Below are 20,203 nucleotides of genomic sequence, written 5' to 3'. Positions count from 1 at the left end.
TGAGCCAGTGTCGATATGTAAAACAACAACTTGTAATTACTTTTGAGAATGCCTTTAGGAAATAAGGAAATTACACTTACTCATTCATATGCACTGTTTTAGAAAGAAGTCAGAGGCATCTTACTATTTCTCTGTTGGAACAGATGTATCTGGTATGCAAAATGTACATGCCACATGTGGGCTAACTATGAAACAAAATTAAAATTTTAATCAAAGTCTCCATGCTTTTATGAAGTATTAAACAGCAGATTGTTAGGAGTGTAAGTAGGTCACACATTGTGTTGAGCGATTGTGCTTTGTCCTTAGCCATCTGGCAACATGAATCAACGTCAGCTGGATGCAAATATAACTCCGCAAAGGTGACCTTGGTAACAGGATTGGTCCATTGAACAGAGACTATAGGAGGGTTACCTGCAATCTCAAGTATACATTAAGGGAAAATCCAAGAGCAGAGTCTCCTGATTCTAGAAATTTATACAAGCACTGCTACTGGTTAGGCAGCCTGCTGTTTGTCAGTGGTAGCTACATTTAGTTTCAAATCGGGGAGTACCTCAATCACTACATATAAACCTAGATTTCAGCGGGTGACTGAGAATCCACTAAAATTGTGGTTGATATAAATGAGGCAGAAGACACTGAATACAAACGAAAATGATTCCTTACAGTCAGTTGCTGTTAAAAAGAGAGAATCCAGATACAATCCAGGGATGTGCTTCTGAGGAAACTTAGTTTTTGAAGTGCTCCATTTTAAAAGTCTCTGAAGCATAACCCAGCACATAGACAATACTTGCAGCTCAGTTGAAATGATACTACCAGGACAAATCTATTTGTGGATCTGAAATCTAAAAGGAATAAAAAATTCCAAGAGGAAAACATGTATAATAAAATTTCCCTATGTTGTTTCCAATTCAAAACTGCACAGCATTTTCCACGCATTAAAGGTTTGCTGGATGCACAGTTAACTCTGTATTTCACTCCCTTACTTTAGGTGTCAGTGTTTGAAATCTTTGGCTTAAACATCTTTCATAGCGACATGTCTGCATGGCAAAATTAGAATCTGGTTCTGATGGTTTCCAGTCCTATTCTGAAACCACTAATCCCACAGAGGACTTTTGTGGTCTACTCAAGTTTTTCTAGTTGATTGCATTTACAACGAAGTCAGAGTTTCCCTTGTACAGAAAGTAAAAAATAGGAAAGGCAGATTTATGTATCTCTAGGTTCCATGCTATTGACAAAATGGATTTAGCATACATCAAACCTACAGCAAAGAGGTTCACACTTACATTGTCCTGAACAAAGGAAACATTTTCCTTCTCAAACAGAAGAAACACTCTGAAGTGTGGAAGCCATCAGGTTTCCTCAGCCTGCCTTCCTTGCGTTATGACTCATGTGGCTCATGTGGTTAAAAGCAACACTACAAAATGAAAATACAATGCTGTTGTCTGCACACAAAAATGCTAATTTAAAATGTGTGTTCACATATTGTCAACCAATTGTGTTCAAAACTTGGAGCGATTCTCTGGTTGCAGTTAGGCTCTATTGGAGTTCAGAGCTTTATTATTTCTGAAAGCATTTTCTGGAACATAGAAATTACTCTTTTTGCACAATAAATGTATCAAGCCACATTTATTTCTCTTTCTCTCATACTGGAGCAAAAAAAAAAACCTGCTGCTTAACTGTTGTGTAGAGCTATTGTAAGACAGTTAGGATTTGAGCAGGATTTAACCGTATGTTTGTTGATACCTTCCCACTATAAAGAATGTCAAGCCAACATCCACGTAAGGCTATGGGAAATGTCACTTTTGGTCAACTGACCTGAATGCTCTGAGGATTAGAATTTGTCCAGCTATAAGCAGGCTGGCATTACAAAAAGAAAAGTAGCAGATGTTGAAATATTACTGATGGTCAGAGGGCTGGAGCACCTCCCCTACGGGGACAGGCTGAGAGAGCTGGGGCTCTTCAGCCTGGAGAAGAGAAGGCTGTGGAGGGACCTTGTAGTGGCCTTCCAGTACCTGAAGGGGGCCTACAGGAAAGCTGGGGACAGACTTTCATAAGGGCATATAGTGACAGGACTAGGGGAAACGGTTTTAAACTGGAAGAGGGTAGATACAGACTAGATATCAGGAAGAAATTCTTTACTGTGAGGGTGGTGAGACGCTGGCACAGGTTGGATGTGGATGCCCCTTCCCTGGAGGCGTTCAAGACCAGGCTGGATGGGACTGTGAGCAGCCTGGTCTAGAGAGAAGTGTCCCTGCCTATAGCAGAAGGTTCGAACTAGATGGTCTTAAAACCAAAACCATTCTGTGATTGACATTCATGTAGTTTAAGAGTACTCTTGTCTGCTGAAGATCACTTTTTCAACATACAGAAAAAATCACGTTTAGTACTAAAACTGGTAAGAAGTATATTCATCTAAATTGCCGTGTCTCTGAGAAGGTTCACAATAACCCGTAGCATATGGCCACTATGAATACATGAAAAGTGTAGCATCTGATTTTGCTCTAAGCTTTTTCTTTAAATGTAAGGATTATAAATTGACCTACAAACACAGGCTGCCTTGGGTATATCTTGATTTGTGATCAGTGTACATTGTAAGTTATTTTTAGATGTGAAATATCTCTGCATCCACAAAGTGTAGTTATTCATTTGGTATGAATGCACTAGAGAAATAAGTAATTTTACTGTTCTAAAGTGACTTATAATCATCTTTTTGCCCTTTATTAGATTTAAATCTTTCTCCAGCAGTTATGATCCATTCAGTTGGATGAGTGTTTCTGATTGATCACCAGGTCAGAAACAGGAATGTGTCTTTGGGTTCTCATACATGAGGCGGCTTTAATTCCAAAGAAATAACTTGAAAGATGAATACTGAAATGAAATCGTTGAATCACAGAACATCCAGAGTTGGAACAGACCCACAAAGGTCATGGAGTCCAATTCCTGACTCCACAGAGGACCAGCCAGAATTCAAACCCTCCATCTGAGAGTGTTGTCCAAACACTTTTGGACAACGTTCTGTGTTTTGTGAACACGAGCAAGCTTAGGGCTATGACACTGCAAGTTTGTACACTGATTTCTAAAGATAAGTCTAAATGACAGACATTTTGTAGGATATTACTGGCTTCTAGCACAAATTCATAAAGTTGGAACTCCGTGGAGACTTTTGTCATATTCAGAGCAGAACTTAAAGATAAACATAAAACTCATTAAAGCCATTACTTCTGAGCACTTGTGTATAGCACTGCTTAACAGCAACTAACGGGAACAATAACTCCTTAATAATGTAAGAGAACTCTGGAGGAAATGAAATTGGTTACAGATCATGTAAAAATGAGCAGGCATTCAGAATGCCAGAAAACATGCTGTAACACTTGGAGATTGAAAATTTGGATCATTTCCGTTAATACTTGCATAGCTTCATTCGCAACTATTTCCCAGAATCCTAAAACTTTGTGGTTTTAAATAAGATTATTTACAAACCAACTGACTCTAACTTTTAATTAATAACGTTAATTGGAAAATGTCCTTACAAATTAGGTTTCTCCCCTGACATGCTTGAAATAAATAAGTTATGATGGAAAACAAGATAGAGATAAATTGAAGCACTGTTTCCAGCTTTCAAAGAGCAATAACTGGCTGATCTTCTAAATAACAAAAATACATTTCATCCTCTAAATATCAGCATATGCATTGATATTTACGCTCCTTTTATCATTACTGATTTAATTGCGTTCTTTTCATAAGAAATGCAGATAAAATAAGTGCTATTGTAAATATTTTCTTGCGTTTGTATCACTTCCCGTTACTTCTGAATTTCAGCAGTTATCAGTGCTGTTCAGCATCCCCAAAACTGACCCCAGCTGAGGCAGCTCCTCAGAGCTCTGGTAAAGTTGTCAATTTAAGCAGCTGCAGCACTACAGCCCCTCTCCTGGCAGAGCTCAGATATGCCCTGGAGGGAGGTAGCGACCGACTGTCCCTTCATGATTCCCTTCTCTAAGAGTTTCAGCTGCTGGTTTTATTGGCTTTCCAGGGGTGTTGAAATGCCTGCATAAATGGGGTTGAAGAGAATCAAAAACCTTACTGTTTGATTAGAGTTCACATGCAGGGCATAAGGTCTCACCTGGTGTTTTGATCACCTTGAGAACCATGTGTAGAGGCAGCTGCATCCAGCACTAGTCTCAGCCTTGTGCCCTACCCTTCCCCACAGTTGACAGAGGGAGATGTGTGACCCCCAGCTTGCTTGTGTGTTTATGGTCCTGCCTGCTAATGTAAGCTTCAGTAGGCAGCAGATGATATTAATGTGCTTAATTAATTTAAGCCACAGCAGCTAGCGAGCAGATACAGAATTTGCTCAGCCATGCCTGCAAGAATGGCATAATCTTCAGGAGAGAAAAGGAATATTGCTAGGGATGCTGTCTGCCTCAGCTGCGCCAATTTAATTTATCTGTGAATTTGAACTGAAGTCCTCCTTCTGCTAGAACTTGAGTAAATTTGAAATATGGCAAACATGCTTTATCCTCCTTGCCCTTAACTGAAGTAGTAAGGCTCCATCACTACAAGAAATGATAGTGTGTGTGAATTTGCAGAGCTCAGAGCAGAAACAGAGACCTTAAAATACTTGGTTCTGCAGGGACCCGTCACAAAAAGACAGTCCTGCCCCATTTGCCTCACAGTTTTCAACCAGGTGAATCATACAAATGTTTGCAAAAGGTTAAAGCATCAAAGAAAGTGCCAGTAATAAGGTTGGATACTTTTAAACTCCACATAGTTCTGAAACTGTGAATGTTCAGGCCTGGTTTTATAAAGCAGTGAGATATTTTTGTTTGCCTTTTTAATCTTGTAAGCTTCAATATAACATCTTAAAAGGCAGAAGTAGCCTAGCACAGGCTGTTCAACCTGGTGAATAGAGATCTCTGGTTAGTTTTGGTACGAGAATTTTACCTGCTGGCCTACTATTGCAATAGTTTTGGTCCTGGTCGTCTTACAAATGCATCAGAGTGGTGCTGCTGAGATGAGCACCTCTGTAGCCTTTGAGAATTAGGAATCTTGCAGTCTGATGTTTGTTAATGTCATTTTTCGTAACATTTACCAGTTGGAGTTTAAACTCTTAAATTATTCACGCGCACAGAACTCAGACAGCTAGCTTATTTGTTTTCAGAAAAAAGCTTTAGAAGAGGCTTTGAATGAGATACATGCTCTGTCTATTGACTTTTATCTTCTGACAGTGCCTAAGAAACAACAAGGCTTTGCAAGATTCAGTGCAAGTGGAGAGCACTTGATTGCCAGCACTTGATTTGCCAGAGCTCTGAAGATATGTCTGTTCAGAAATCTGCTGGGCTGCTTTCTAAAGGTTTTTTACATTTGTAGATCCTTCTAGACATAGCATCTTAAACTCAACCTTCTGTGAAAATGCAGTTCAGAATGCTAGGGCTGATTAGATCTCCTTAATAAGAGCCTAAGCAGATTTTACCTTTTTGCTGTGGGAATCAGGCAGAGATTTTTGGAGAAGAAAAAAGACATTGATTCACAAGTAAGCAGAAGCAATACACACACTTCCTGTAATTGTGTCTTGTTTCAGTTTGTGGCCGTTAGCGAAAAGAGACAGGGACTGCACAGCTCTTAGTCTCTGGGAATGTGGGATGGTGATGGAGCCTCTTTTCTGGCCTGGTGGATGCTGGTTTCCTGGTAACTGACATTTGAATTAAGCTTTAAATCTCAGGAACGTTAGTGCTTAGAAGCAACATACCGAAAGCCTTGGGTGGACTCTTCCTTAATCAGTACTGCTCCTCTATATCCATTTTTCTGAACTGTTCCCATGCTTGTGTACTCTCCTACAGCCGTGTTCCAGAAGAGAAATAATTGGCCTATATCTACCCAGCACAATCACTAGAAAAAATGTTTGTATAATCCTGACAACAAAAGTGTGGGTGGATTAGGTCAAACCCAGATGCCACCTGCAGATATCCCCTTGGCGCACAGCTAGAGTATTATTCTCTTCGAGGCCGGAAAGGGCTGGAATGAGACAGCAAGGCTGGGTGGTCCCCAGATTTATTGTGCCAAGAAAGAGTTCCAGCCTACTGTGCTCTCAGTTCCTCAGGCTGCAGATAAAAATCACAGTTAAGCCATTCTGCAGTTCTGTAACTTTGAGAAGATAAATCTCAAAGAGTGTCTCCTACTTTTCCCTCATCACCTGGCCTCACTGTGTCATTGCTTAATGCAGCTGTTCTTATGAAACTCAGAATAAGTCAGTTAGTCTAGAAATAGTCCACCTGCTGAGTCAATAGCACACTGGTTTTGTAGCTAATTCTTCAGAGTTATATGCTGTTTGTAACAGGAAATCCATGATTTTAATTAACAGTAAGTAGGAAATAGTCTGCTGTGAATTGATCTTGAGCAGGTACCGCTGTACTAAATTAGTTCAAAATAAGCAGAATGTTCCACTGAGCAAATTGATATTAAGGCATCTTGAGTTTATCAGCTGTAGTTACATTATCTGTTAATGCTAACTTTGGTTTCAGAAAAGAGTGAAGCTGAAAATTTCTTCTTAGACACAAATTAATGAGCTTAATATATGATACTGGGCATAGGGGTAGAAGGGATTTCTCCCGCATCCTCATGTGGAGGCTAATTGGTATACATATTACATCTTACCGGATAAATGGAACTAATAGCAATTTGTCAAAAAATAAGATTTGTTTATTTCACAGTCATTTAATGTTTAATGAAATTTGGGTAGATGCTGTTTTCTTTGGTGTTTGAGAAAAAGATCCTTTTATCTGACACTTCATTAGAAAAAGGACTTGGATTTTAAACATTCTTAGGAAATAAATCTCCTTTCACTGCAGAGAAAGCTGTGCAATCTGCTATAGTTAACACAGAGAAGGATTAAAAATTGCCTAAGCTATCATGTTCTCTCTTTAAGACAGTATACTATACTATTGCTTTCAGATTCTAACAGTATTATAATTTGAGCTGCAAGTTTTTATTTCGCACCATTTTGCAGATGGGAGAGTTGAGACCTTAGCAGCGAAATGACTTATTGGGAGTTGCAAAGGAAAGCAATTTGGCAGATAAGAATGGTAAACTATGTAATTAATATGAGGCACTGAATCAGTTTGAGGCATCCTTTTGCCTGATGCTAATCTCAATTTCACTGGCATTTGCTCGTGACTATTTCAGAGACGCTATTGGAATTACTTTGGGTATGTACTGGTGTGATTTAGAATGATCTTTTGGTACAGGAGAAGAATTTTCTTTGGTTCAGAATCTTCCAAATTTGAGAATCTTTTATGAAACAGGAACGCCACCATCAAGATCAGAGGGCTTGGTCTTTTACATCCCCAGGGATAATTTTCATCCAAAATCCATGCACCACTATGTTACAGTTTAGAACAGTCAAATATTGAGTTATATGCACCAAACTGGGCCAATGAGTCTATTTCTCTGAAAGCATTTGGGCTTTACTCTCTTTGACCCTTTGACCTGTTTGCTATGAGGACAAAGGGAAGGCCGAGCCATTGAAGAATACTGTGGTGGTCTCTGTCCTTACAGAAATAACTAGGTTAGCTGTTGCTTAACCAGGCATCGGTCATGGGAGTTCCAGGTTTGGATGCTGTGTACTTCTACTCTTCCTAGTAAAAATACAGTGTATTCTTTCTTTCTTTTCTTTGTTTAGTCCATTCCTAATGGGAATCTAAGTCTTTTTTGCTACTCTCACCCCCTTTAATTGACCAGATTAGAATGCATTTTTTTCATAACTGCTGATGAACCCTAAAATAATCAATCCTTTGCCAACCTGCTCTCCTGGAATAGCTATAGTAACACCAACTCCCTTGAGGCAATTTGTGAAGAGCAGTTGATTTGCAGGTGTTGTCTGACTACCTCTCAAACTAAGGCAAATGGTCAATTACATTTGCAGAGTGAGGAGAGACATTCAGTGTGCTCTGACTGATATCAGTAGCAAAAATCAGATTGACTTCATGTCCTAGATGAGTGTGTCTTTGAGATTTTCAATTAAAATCATCCACGGAGACATTCGTAGAATGTTGTTGGCCTCATTAGCATGGCACATTAATTGTTCATGCTTGACCAGAGGAATATGAATTCTGGGGGAAAGAGCCCTCAGTTGGACTTCTTTGTATCTTACTGTCATTTATTATATCAATGGAAATATATTTCTGAGAAATAGATTTTAATCTCTTGATCTTTGTCCAGCCTGCAAGCTAATAAATGTTGTTCTACATCTAGTAAAGATGATAAGTATAATGAATCTTGTAGATATACCTGGATCTTGTATTGAGGTTAGAGATTTTTTTTCTTCAGTTGAAAAATATATAATCTGACAATCTTTTGGCATTTATGGAGCTGTTTTATAGAAACAGTTGTGTTTTCCTTTTTTTCGTGATATAACTAAAGTATTCGATCATAAGCAGGAAGGGAAAGGTAATTTGCCCAGGAAGAGAAATAGCGTATGTGAAGACTATTCTTGCTGCAGTTGCATTGTGTTTGTGTAACTTCAGTGTGAAACTGCAGTGTTTGGTTTTACTCATGTTATTGTTAGTGATTTGTCACAGCCACACAAAAGAATTAATCTGAAATAACTTTACTCTTTCACTAAGGTCAAACCCAGAGCCATTCTTTTCCTCCTACATTTCTTCTTCTGCCTAATTCACAGTTCAATTAATTATCAATTAATAAGAACTCTACCTGTGCATTGTCTTTTTGATAGAAGATGCAGAGGATCTTTCCTGATTCAAGGAAGATGGGAATACAATCAGGCTTCAGAAATTACTAAATATGACAACAAGTTGCTACCTTGAATGTTTTTTGTACTGTTTCCGTGTCGCCATGAGCTAGATTTTGTCCTAAATGTCTGTTTGTGCAACCCTGCTGTAGATTACATCCATGGGAAAGCATGCCCTCTATCCTTTCCTTTCCTTTTTCGTTTTGTTTTGCAATTCAGTCTTCTGTTTGTAGATACCTATATAAAGAACACTTATTTAAAACACATCTGGCATATTATTTTGAAGGTGAACTCTACAGTACACAACACAGCTGCAAACAACTTTTGAAAGGGAGTCATGGCTTAATAATAACTTAAGCCAGAGCCTCCTTGAAATCCAAGACATTTTGCTTGCTCCATTGATTAAATACTGGACAGTATGTAGTGTCATCTATATGTCTTCTTCTTTCCTCGGTTTAGTGGCCAGTGAACAGTGCTGGCTTCTTAGCTGCCCGGAGTTTGAACAGGAAGATTTTCCCCCAGTTACCACCAGTGAAGTGGAAACCTTTAGCCAGCTGAGCCCTTCATAGGAGACTTTACGGCACTGGAAAAAAAGGAGCTAGGCACAGAGAATCTATATCTAAAAATCTCAAGTCCCTTGGGTTGCACCACGACTTATAACTTTTCCATTTGCCTTCACACTACTCTTCAAAATCTTCTTCCTTTAATGTGGTGAATTTTGCTGCTGTGGTCTCTGAAAACAGTGTAAGTGTATGCCAAAGGCTGAGCCAGCAGCAACACATGTAAGTTGCAGAACAACTGAGAGGGGTGTGAATTATTTATAGAATTAAATGATGCACTGCGAAGCAGCCTTTGTGGATAAGCAGTGCTCCCTTTTTATTCTTCCTGTTATAATATGCTTTTCTCAATCATAATTTTTAGTGTTTGCAAAAGATAATTGTAAAGAATACAGTCACATTGCCAACATTCAATTTGAGGTGTTATGTCAGAACAATTTATGGCAGTGAATAGACAAATTCTGGGCCACCTTTCTATGCATGAGGAAGAATAGAACTCTGGACTAATTGTGGCATTTGTTCTTTAGAACAATGTCACAATAAATGAGAACACACTACGGCTCTTCATGGAATCGTAGAAGCCAGAAAGTGTAGAATGCAGCCTTTCTTGTGGCCATTTGCACAAGTGAGGACACATTCAGAATTATTAGATAAACCAGAACATATTCAATGTCAGTATTTTAAAAGCTTCAACTTGCACTAAATGGTACCTTAACTTCCTGCTTTAGAAGGCGTCTCCAGAAAACTACTTGGAAACCAGCCTTTGGTAGGCACTGAATAGCAGATAATGTTTTAACACTATCCCATCATTAGTGGTGTTCCCATTGTGTCTGTTGCCTCACTTCTAATAAAAGCTACAGATGTTTGGCTACCTAGTTATGATTTGGAAAAGTATGCATTTTTTCTATGTTGTATTATCAGTACATTAGAGATTTCACAGAAGGCTGCTTAGCACAATGTCTGTGCATCCCAAATGATGTTCCTCACTCTAGAAGCAAGAAGGTGCTCAGGGATTTTAAAGGTCGTATGATTATGACAACTATGGCCATGACCTTCAGAATAGAAAACAGTTTGAGAATCAGTGTTCATTTTAATCCCTATGTTTCTTTCTGATTTTCTTTTTCTTATGCTGCAAGACAATGCCTGGATCTCCAAAACTAGTGAGCATCCCGTGGTAAACGTGTGTGTGTAATATATATAATATATGTCTGCTACACTAACGTCATTTGGATTGGGAAAATCCTAATGGTGCAAGTGCACAGACTATATTGTTAGTAACTGCATAAACAGTACTCGATTTGAGTGGTTTGTACCCTACTTACAGCTGAAGAGTTGTATCTTGTGACCTTGTAATTTCCCATCACTGTGGAATTCATGCTATCCAGATATCTCTGTTAAATTTGGTGGACTGTGTTTTGAGTACTTGCTGAATAATGAGAGGGAAAATCCTCAGTTTGCTTTGGTAGAATTGTTCTCTCCTTTGTTTTGGTTTTTTTCTTTTTCTATTTCTTTTTCTTTTTTTTTTTTTTTTTTTTTTGTTTGTTTTGTTTTGCTTTGTTTTTAATGTTCACTTATTTTGAGCCCGATGTTCATCCTCCAGGTAGGTAACATCTGTACCATTGCAAATGCGTGCCTACTTTGCACACCCAAATCCGAGTGTGTCAGCACTAACCAGTACAGACCGGCGGTCACCTGCATGCAGAGTGGACACATTTTCACAAACACAAATGTTTCCTTTGCAGGGAGGCTGGCTAAGACTGGTGCCAAAAGTAAGAAAAAGCAGTAATACTGCACAAAGGAATTTAGCAAGAGGATTCTCGTTAGTGTTTTCCAAGATTGGTTTAAAGGGAGTTTCCAGTCAAATCTTAATGAGGCTTGAGCACTTATGAGCTTCACTGAACTAACTAGACCGACGTGCACAGTAACAAAATGTTTGTGTGCTGCAAACGTATATAATTTTGTAAAAACTGGCAGTTTTAAGTAACACTTTCTCTGATTTGGCTGTCAGTGGGAGCCCAAAACCAATGAAGTGCAGAGATCAAAGGAACATTTATGTGAAGTGCATCAGGAGAACTGATCAGGAACTATAGGAAAAAAAGTAGCTTTCTTTTTCCACTTTACATTTCACCTTCTTGCTGCTACGTTTTTTTCTGCTACGAACGATCACTTTCTGCTTCCTCAGCTAATACTTTAGATTCATTTTGCATGTCCAAATGGTGCAAGCTGCCACAATCACTGGCACCCATTACCTGAACATCTTATACCCGACATGTATCTTTTAACACCATTTGTGTCAGTGCTAATGCAGTTTTACAGCCCACTGGTACCAAGGTGAGAAGGAGTTCAAGGAGAAAATAAGTAAAAGTTTATTTCATTTGTTGCAAGAGGGTATCAAATGGTGGCAGAAGTTCCTTTGTTAAGAGTTTCAACCAAATCCAGCCACGTTGTTAACTAACTTCTTTTCTTTTGCCTGCCATTGTGACTCAATTATAAGGCATTTACAGATCTGCACGAATGTAGAAAGGGGACGTGGTGCTCAAATGTATCGTTTTGCTTCTTTCCCCATTTCCAAGGAAGTGGCTCCATAATTATACTCAGTTTTTTAAAAATTGCTTTGAGAGGAAATGTTTTGTGGCACGTTGAAAACGTATTATTTTGGTTATTAAGCTATTTTAATGTTCAATATTGAAACAGAGAATTTTATTTTGTGCTATTGTTTGTTTCTATTTCTTTTTAAAGGTTTCAATTTGCAATTTCATTTGTAGCAAACGTGACAGCCAACAACTAAGGCAAAATAAAGTTGACTTCAGTGAACTTGCATGTGATTGTTCCAGGGCTGATTCTCACCTAGTATCACAATATCACATTTGATGCCATTACAGCTCTGGCTCTTAGCTATACAATAGGTATATGTGGCATTACCTTGAATACATAATAGGGTATAAAGTACACAAGTTGCAAAATGTCAAGATTTTAGTGGCACTAACTGTATCACAAGAGCCATGATTTAACTCTATAAAAAGAACCAAGTTAGCAATAGACTCATTCAATTGCTACAGCTATGAAGCAGTAACTCACTTAACACTGAAATTACGCTTATTATAGATTAAAATGAGACAGCGACCACATTATTTAACACAACAGAGAATAGAGCATACTGCACCCACATGAAAATGGCACAGTAACTTTGTTTGAAGGCTACACTTAGCAAGAACCAAAAAGTCGCCCTTGTTCTAAGTTCTGGGCTATAATTTTGTAGCCATCTTCTAGCAACTACAACTACAAGCTAAAAACCACGGGTCTTTTTGTTTGATGTTGGATTACCTTCAGGACTTCCCTAATCTACACCTTAGAGGTCTTCAAGAGAGAGAGTTGAAACTCAAGGTGCACAGAGTGGTATGTGGTGAGCCACAGCCATTCCAGTGAGTCAGCTCTGAGTAGCATGCAGCTGCCTGCAGCATTTTGGGGTCTTCTAGGTTGATGGGACAGCCTGAAAATCCTGCCTGTCTTTGAAACTGTCAAAACAGAAGTTGCAGAGAGAAATGCTCTATCTGAACAAAGGCACAGTAGTGTCGTGTCCCACATCTCATCATGCTCAGGCACTGTGGCAGGGCTGAGTCAAAGGGAATCAGCTGACTGGTTTAAGTCTGCACCACTCTCATAAGCACTTGCATTTGTCACTGAAGGTTTTCCATGCAAACTTCACGGAGTCCATGGCATTAGGCATGACTGCAGTCTGAAGCCCTCCTGCTGCAATGTCTGGAGGTATTTCTTCAAGCGCAGCCTTCAAGTAGCACAGGTGATGCTTGATTTTTTTTAATTCAGATATTCTTATCCCCTCCCCCCCCAAAAAAGGGGGAAAAAAGGTGTCATTTCCTGTGATGTGCCTGAGCTGCAACTTAGCGGATCTCCCATGTAACACTGCTGAAATATTATCTTCTGCCAGTACGGAGTGACAGGTTGTGATAAACAGTGATTTCTCTGACTAACACATTCCTACTACCTAGTCAAATATTAATGAGCCCACACACAGAAGCATGAAGTACTTTTTTGTTTTTCATTAAATACGTAGATTAAAGAGTTGTTATTTTACTGTAATGAACAAAATTATGTCATTTCAGATTAGAGTAATTGTTAATCACATCAAATTGAAATGATCCTTGGTTTTGTTTTAAAGAGCATAGAAGAACAAGAAGTAGAGGAAAAACAGAAGTAGAAATGGAATATGAGACTATAGTGAAAGTGAGTGAAACATTCCCCTTTTTATCTAGTAATGCTAATGTTGTTTTCATTTTACATGTCAAAACTCTGAGTCAGGAGCATCCACAATTTACTGCCTGATGGTTCCTCTGAAATCCTTGAGCAATTACAGCCCTGATTATTATCTGCTAGCTGCATAACATATGCTGCCACTGGCCATTACATTCTTTTGATACCGGGAAAGCAATTTGTGGCTTCTTCAAATCATACCCCACCCCATTGTCTGCCTGCCTGCTTTATTTACTGCCGCTTTTGCCCCACCTCAGTGCAGTGGTCAGGGGCTGTGTGTAGCAGCATGATTATACAAGCTCTCTCTCTACAGCCCTTTGGATCATCAGAATATCCTCTGTTCTCTGCTCACAGTAGCTGCAGTACTCACGTCTCAGAGAAACAGGCACTATTAAATGTCTCTCTGAAAAGGTAAAGAAGATTGATGTGAGGGGATATTACAGGAGTAGGAATTGAGAGCATCTACATGTAGAGGATGAGAAAGGGGAAGGGTGTTGAAGGTAGGAATTCTGGGCACCTCTCAAGCTTAAGCTTACCAACAGATAAATTTAATATTTGTCATCTGGGACACCAGAGTAACCAGAGTATGGGATAGTGAGAGAAAAGAGTAATTGGGGCATGGGAGCAGGAAGGAAAATTTGGGGGGGGGAAGAGGGAGTGAAATCTGTAAAGTGGAATTGGTAGAGCCTAAGGGAAAAATTTAGAGGTAGGAGAGTGAGTTTTTAAGGGAAGAGGAAGGGAAAGATGAAAGTCCTACAGAAGGACTGATGACTAGAACATGCTAACAGAATGTAGTAGTATTTCAGGGATATCTGCTGTCATCCACGCTCATGGCAGTAGGTCTTGAGTTTTCCCTGACTAGGGAATGGCTATAAACCACATCTTTGTCACTGAATCAGTGAATCCTGCTTGGTTTGTATTTATATTTAATAATTCTCCTCCTACTGAAGCTTTCTGGAATGCTTTGATATGCTTTGCTTCCCTGTGAGGAGAGAGCTACCATAGCTTCTCAGTGAGGATTGTGTTTGGTAACAGAACCTACTGTTCTGCTGCAGTTACCTGGATGCAAAGGGTTGTGGTTACACTCCAAGCAGGCATTGTTTGCTTTTCAGCATCCTCTGGCTCAACTCACAGACACGTGCGGGAGTAAAAGGAGCCTTCTCAAGAGCACTGCAGATCCTCTATGCCAGGGAACATGCTTGCTTGGCTTTTCACTGTCCCGTACAAAGTCTTAACAGTTGTTTTGTGATGCATATTCTTTCCTACTGATAACAAAGGTTCAGGTTTTGGGACTACTCCTCCCGTCAATGTGGTACTAATAGCAGTGTTAGAGATGGACCTTCGGTAGTGGTAAAGGAACGCCTTTGCTGTGATTGCTCCTCTTCTGCCTGGCCAGCATCAGTGTGGCAATTCCTTCTGCTTTCCCAGAAGTTGTTTTATCAGAATGCATAGGAAGGGTTGTTTGTTTTTTAAATGCTTACCAGGTGTACTTCCAAGGACACTTATGGAAGGGTAAGAAAAAAGGAACCAGCTGTGTATGTTTGATCTGGGTCTTGCAAAATAGATGTTAGCTTCTAAACTGTGTTGAAATGCAAATGCTAAATAAGTTTGACTAATTAATAGCATGTGGCTATAACTTGGCTTCTCAGGTTTCTTTTTTTCTGTGGATTACCTGTTTCTGCCTACGTGGACACTAGCATATTCTTCATGTATATATCATATATATCATTATATATTTATCATTTATTTTAATGTTTCTACTATTGAGAAAAAGATACTTTCAAACACATTAAAAATGCAGTTGATTGTAAATATTGCTTAGTTCTCTCACTGTGGTGAGGTCAAAGATTAGAGCTGCTAGGTGGGGCCCTGACTACAGAAATGTTGTTTTCCTCTTGGATACAGGCAAGGTGCCTAAAAGTGCATATTTCCTGAACAAAGTAGCTGTGACAAAAGAAAGTAGAGGCCATAATGAATGTGTCGGCACCTTGCCAATATTCAGAACAGTGACTTACTTGAGACGGCAACATTAAATTGGCAATTGTTCACTAAAGAACTGGAATTTTTTTGTTTGTGTTTAGGTGTCATGAGAATACTGATTTCTCCTCCTCAGGGATGTTCTGACTTCCTTTCCTGAAAAGCAGGAGCATAGGAATAGATCTGGCCTGCCTTGAAAGAACTCAGTGGACATTTAAAAGAACAGAAGTGTTTACCTCTGTTCTTGTCATGCATCACTTCCATTGTAAACAATATGCTGCCAACTTCATACCCCCTCCTTGGGTTAAGTCACGATATCTTGGGAGGATGGCAGGGAATGGGCAATTCAATTGCTCCTGCACAGTTAGAAGCAACTCAGACCTAAGATAAGAACCTTTGGTGGCATCACATAACCACTTAGGACACCTGACCTGATCCATCCATCACTCCACAGTTCTACTCACTCCAAAGGAAATATGAGAATGATGGAAAAATGTTGTGGTTTTTTTCTTCCACTCCTTTCGGCCCTTCATTCCCACTGGTGCAACCATGGAGTAAGGCATTTTGATTGCTCTGAAGCAGCTGGGTAGGAGGAGTCAGGTGGAAAAGAAGGGAAGAGAAGTTGAGCTTTTGTGCAGGCCATCAAAGAGTAGATCTCAGCTCTCTCTCCCATATGAAACACCACTGGCTTCAGGATGAACAGAAGGAATGACCTTAGAGCGTATGCAGGAGAGGTATCCAATCCTTTTAAGTCATTATAGTAGTTGTGCAGAAATCTAGAGAGGTTACCTCAATTCAGAGCTTCATTCAGGAGCTGTCAGAATCCACTAATAAATATTAGTTATCTGTAGCAGTAACTTGCATTTAGTTAATAGTGATTTATCTGTGTCAACAGCTGAAACTTAAAATAAATTTTTGAGACAGAATAAGAGAATGTGGACTTAAAAGTCTGGTCTGAAGATGCATCCCTTTTTATTCCCTATAAAATAGCTGGTCCAGTAGGGCATTTTGACCAGGAAGGAAAAGCCAATGACAGTTCTGAAATGTAAGGCCTAACATTTACTGCTACACTTTTCTTACCCTTTGCAGTCTTTCAGATAAATTCTTCAGTGCATAGTAGAGCATTTCAGTAGGCTTCAGCCATGTGTAGGTGCTGTCTAGAATCAAGCTGATATCATTTCTAAACCTGGATTTTTATGAGTCTTATAATAGCTCCTATGTACAACTAGAATTCTGCATGGTGCAATGTCAGTCTGCACATTAAATTACTGTATGTCCTGTGGGAATGATATTGCATGTAGCTCACATTCTGACATCTTTAGATTCACAAAGGAGGTGTTAATGCCTGAATAAAACATAGAGCTGGGAGCACATGAGGCAAATTGTTTCACCAACTGCTGATACTGAAGGTTAATATTTCTAGAAACTATTAGTATATATATAGATTGTCTTCTGACTTTCTTCTTGAGATTATTGAATATTAAGATATTTAAAAGTACCTGTTTGGCTCAGAGCTTTATTTGTCAGGGTGTTACGTAGGTCAGTGGCATCTCCATGTAATATTACTGATCACAGAATGGTCCTTTCTGCTGAAAATTCTGAAGGTTCGGTTTTCAGAGCACTTATCTGGTTTCAGAAGTTAGTATTCCTGATAGGACCAATGGCCTTGGCAGCAGTTAAATCTTTTCCTGTCTGTCAGTTGTACACCTTACACTGATGCTGTAATGCTGCTGAAGTTGAGGCATGATAGATGTACAAGTCTGTGTAATGCTAAGTTGCTTGGAAATTACAGAAGCTCCTGTGAATAATAATTCACTGTCAGTCTTTCTCTCAAAGAATCATTGTAATTCTGAGCAGGGGCTCACGCTCTGTGTGGCAGAATGGAATAAATTCTGCAGTAACTACTCTCTAACTCCATGTAGGTGTTAATGTCTCCTCTTGGCCTGGAATACCCTTCATTCCCATCTGTATTCAGATAGACACTGCTGGGGCTCACACTTGAAAATACCAATTGGTTGAAAATTAATTCAAATTTTTAAATTATTACCTGGATTTTTTACTTCTTAAGTGATTTTTTTAAGTCTGGGGTTGATTTCTTGTAGTATCAGCTGCCTCTTAATGGCTGCTACTTCCTCAGAAGTATATTCAGTTCAGTGATATAAACCATGTTTGAGGATTTGTTACAGGCCAAGATCATCTCTGTTGTCAGATGCAGAAATTACTTTAATATGAAAAAGCAGTAAGCTTGCTCAAAGGTCTTTTATGTGAACTAGATGTCTGTATTCTCATACAAACATGAGTAAAGTAGAGAATACAAATGTAAACATGAATGCTCCCTGCATTTTGAGCATCGTGTGCCCTGCTGTGTTTCACTTCCAAAAGTATTCTGGGTTAGTAAACTTCACCACCCAATCTCCCTAATGTGATCATGTGTTTTAGGCCCCCGCCATGACAGCATCCATTCTCGTGTCCAATTCTGTTAGCACCCAGAGGCTTTCTGCAGGCTTTCTCTCTCTCTTATAATACTCTGGAGATCAGGAAAAAAAAAAAAGAAAAAAAAAAAAGGTAGTATCTTTGATAAGTATCTCACCTATCTCACCAAGACCTTTTCTTTACCTGTCCTTCCTGAACAAACTGTCTGGTATGAATACGTCAGTAACGTAAGTTATTATAGAAAATCTCTGTTTATGCCAGTGAAGTCATTATTTTGATTTACTTAAAAATTACCAGATGCTGTCCCTTTTTCAGTCATGTTTAGTAAGGATATGCAAACAAACATACACACATGCCATAAGAGCATTGACTCAGCATTCACTTTGTTTTCCTCCTGTAGCCATTTAATGAGCATCTAGAAACAGTTTTTTAATAAACATGCATGCAGTAGGGAGCATCTTTTTTAGAGTTACGTATTAAGTGCGGGTTACTGACAGTAGGAAATCTCACAGTGGATAGGCTGATGGTCAAAGGGATTGTCTTTTTTCATGCACAGAAGTGTAAATCAGTACTGTCTGAAGATGAAGAGCTATATTACACACAGAAAGCTCCGTGCTCTGCCTCTTCTTATTAAGTAAAATTAAGTATAGAATATAGGGGACAGTAAGGTGAAACAGCTCGGTAGCTGCTAGCGTAACATGCAGGGAGAGAGCAACTTGTTTCAGTTTGTCTGATTTTAAGAAACGTCACTCTGAGATATACTTTCTGATTACCTCCATCAGACATACCTTTCAACACAGAATATTTCTGCTGCTTGCTTCTAATTTCTGTGGTGGGAGACGTAATTCCCATTATCTGGTTTAGTCAGTTGAATGTTCTCTTTGGCTCCTCATTGATACTGTAGGCATAGAGGATTCAGGGAAGAACACCTGTCAGTTAGTAGCCATGTTTTAAAAATAATTCCTCTTCCCATCACTGCTGCTGCTGAGGACAGCGGCTGCAGTCAGCAGCTGTGACTGATGCAGCAGTCCATGCTGTGTGCCTCTGACAGGTGCCAGCATAAACCAGCTCTAATGACACAAGTGCCAAACTGGAGTTTCAGCATATCAGTGAAGAAAAATACAACCAGACAAGGGAACTTCTGTTCTCCTGAGATCAATTCTGCAAAGACAGCAAGACTTAAAAGAGTAGTTTGAAGCCCTTCTTAAGAGCCTGGAGCCATAACAGCAGGTAGAAACTAAAAATGGTGGCTCCTCCTGATGTATATCCTAGATGTTCCTCTGCAACCAGCTTCCTTCTGTCTTCTAAAAAAATAAGTAAACTACTTAAATCTCCCGTCCACGTTTACCTTGCACTTGTAAATGATCCTGTGGCAGAATCTTCTTAGTCAGCTGTTCTTCGGGTTATATGTGTTGCTGTCCTTCCTTTGCATTAATCACCGAAGTTCTTTTCTTTTTTGTCTGAAAACAGTCATACCATATGATCAGAAAATGAATACACTGAAAATGCAACACTGCAAATTAAACACGTGGATAATGGCTTGTGGCTTCAGTACTCTGTGTTAACATGTGACAAGCAGAGAATAGTAAACTGAGAAAGAGTTCTCCTGTGAATTCAGTGCCCCCATTATCTCTCCTTTATCCGAAGGGCTGAGGAAAACGTTTTTGTTAGCCAAGACTGCTTGGTGCTTTGGCTTAATTTTCACTGCATAATTTTAAATACAGATTGTGTCTACAGAGCTGCAATTAGTGGATAGCCTAAAGACTTATTATTTCAAACTAATTGATATGTAAGAAAGTTTAAATAAGGTAAGCGATAAGAATTTTTTAGGAATAACTTCTGTAACTCAGAATAATCTCATTACTGTTACATATTTGCAGTTGAATTAATTTTCCAATCATCATTACTAAATCTAATGCTTGTCTGTATTTCTACAGTTCTAAATACATTTATATTGAATGGTGAAAAGCTGGTATTATGTAAGTCATTGTTTTAAAAGGAGTTTGTGCAAGTTAACAATCTCATGCAGTTCTGATACTTGCCTACCACCACTTGGAATACTCCCAAAATTCAAGATAAGTCTCTGTTATCCTCAGTAAAAATGTGTACTCCACGCATATTTTAAAGAGATCTTTAACCCAAGCAGTCATTGTTTTCAGAGTATACTGTTGCTTCCTCGGATAGCTCGGTCACTTATCATGAGAGGCCTGTATTTTTCCAGCGT

General features: G+C 39.1%; 1 protein-coding gene and 1 long non-coding RNA gene across 9 annotated transcripts in view; one reads left to right on the top strand and one right to left on the bottom strand.

The window, feature by feature from the left end:
* Positions 1-20,203, bottom strand: part of LOC107052866 — a 153,707-nt gene that overhangs the window by 77,134 nt on the left and 56,370 nt on the right. The window contains exon 6 of the long non-coding RNA XR_005858770.2: positions 19,328-19,439. This is a non-coding gene — a long non-coding RNA (uncharacterized LOC107052866). The remainder of the gene's footprint in view (positions 1-19,327; positions 19,440-20,203) is intronic.
* PLCB1 (phospholipase C beta 1) overlaps positions 1-20,203 on the top strand; it is a 425,847-nt gene that overhangs the window by 387,712 nt on the left and 17,932 nt on the right. The window lies entirely within an intron of this gene.

Source organism: Gallus gallus, chromosome 3 (assembly GCF_016699485.2).
Source record: "Gallus gallus isolate bGalGal1 chromosome 3, bGalGal1.mat.broiler.GRCg7b, whole genome shotgun sequence".
Lineage (NCBI taxonomy): Eukaryota > Metazoa > Chordata > Aves > Galliformes > Phasianidae > Gallus > Gallus gallus.
Note: the sequence above shows the minus strand (reverse complement) of the source record. Positions and strands in the feature narration are given on the sequence as shown.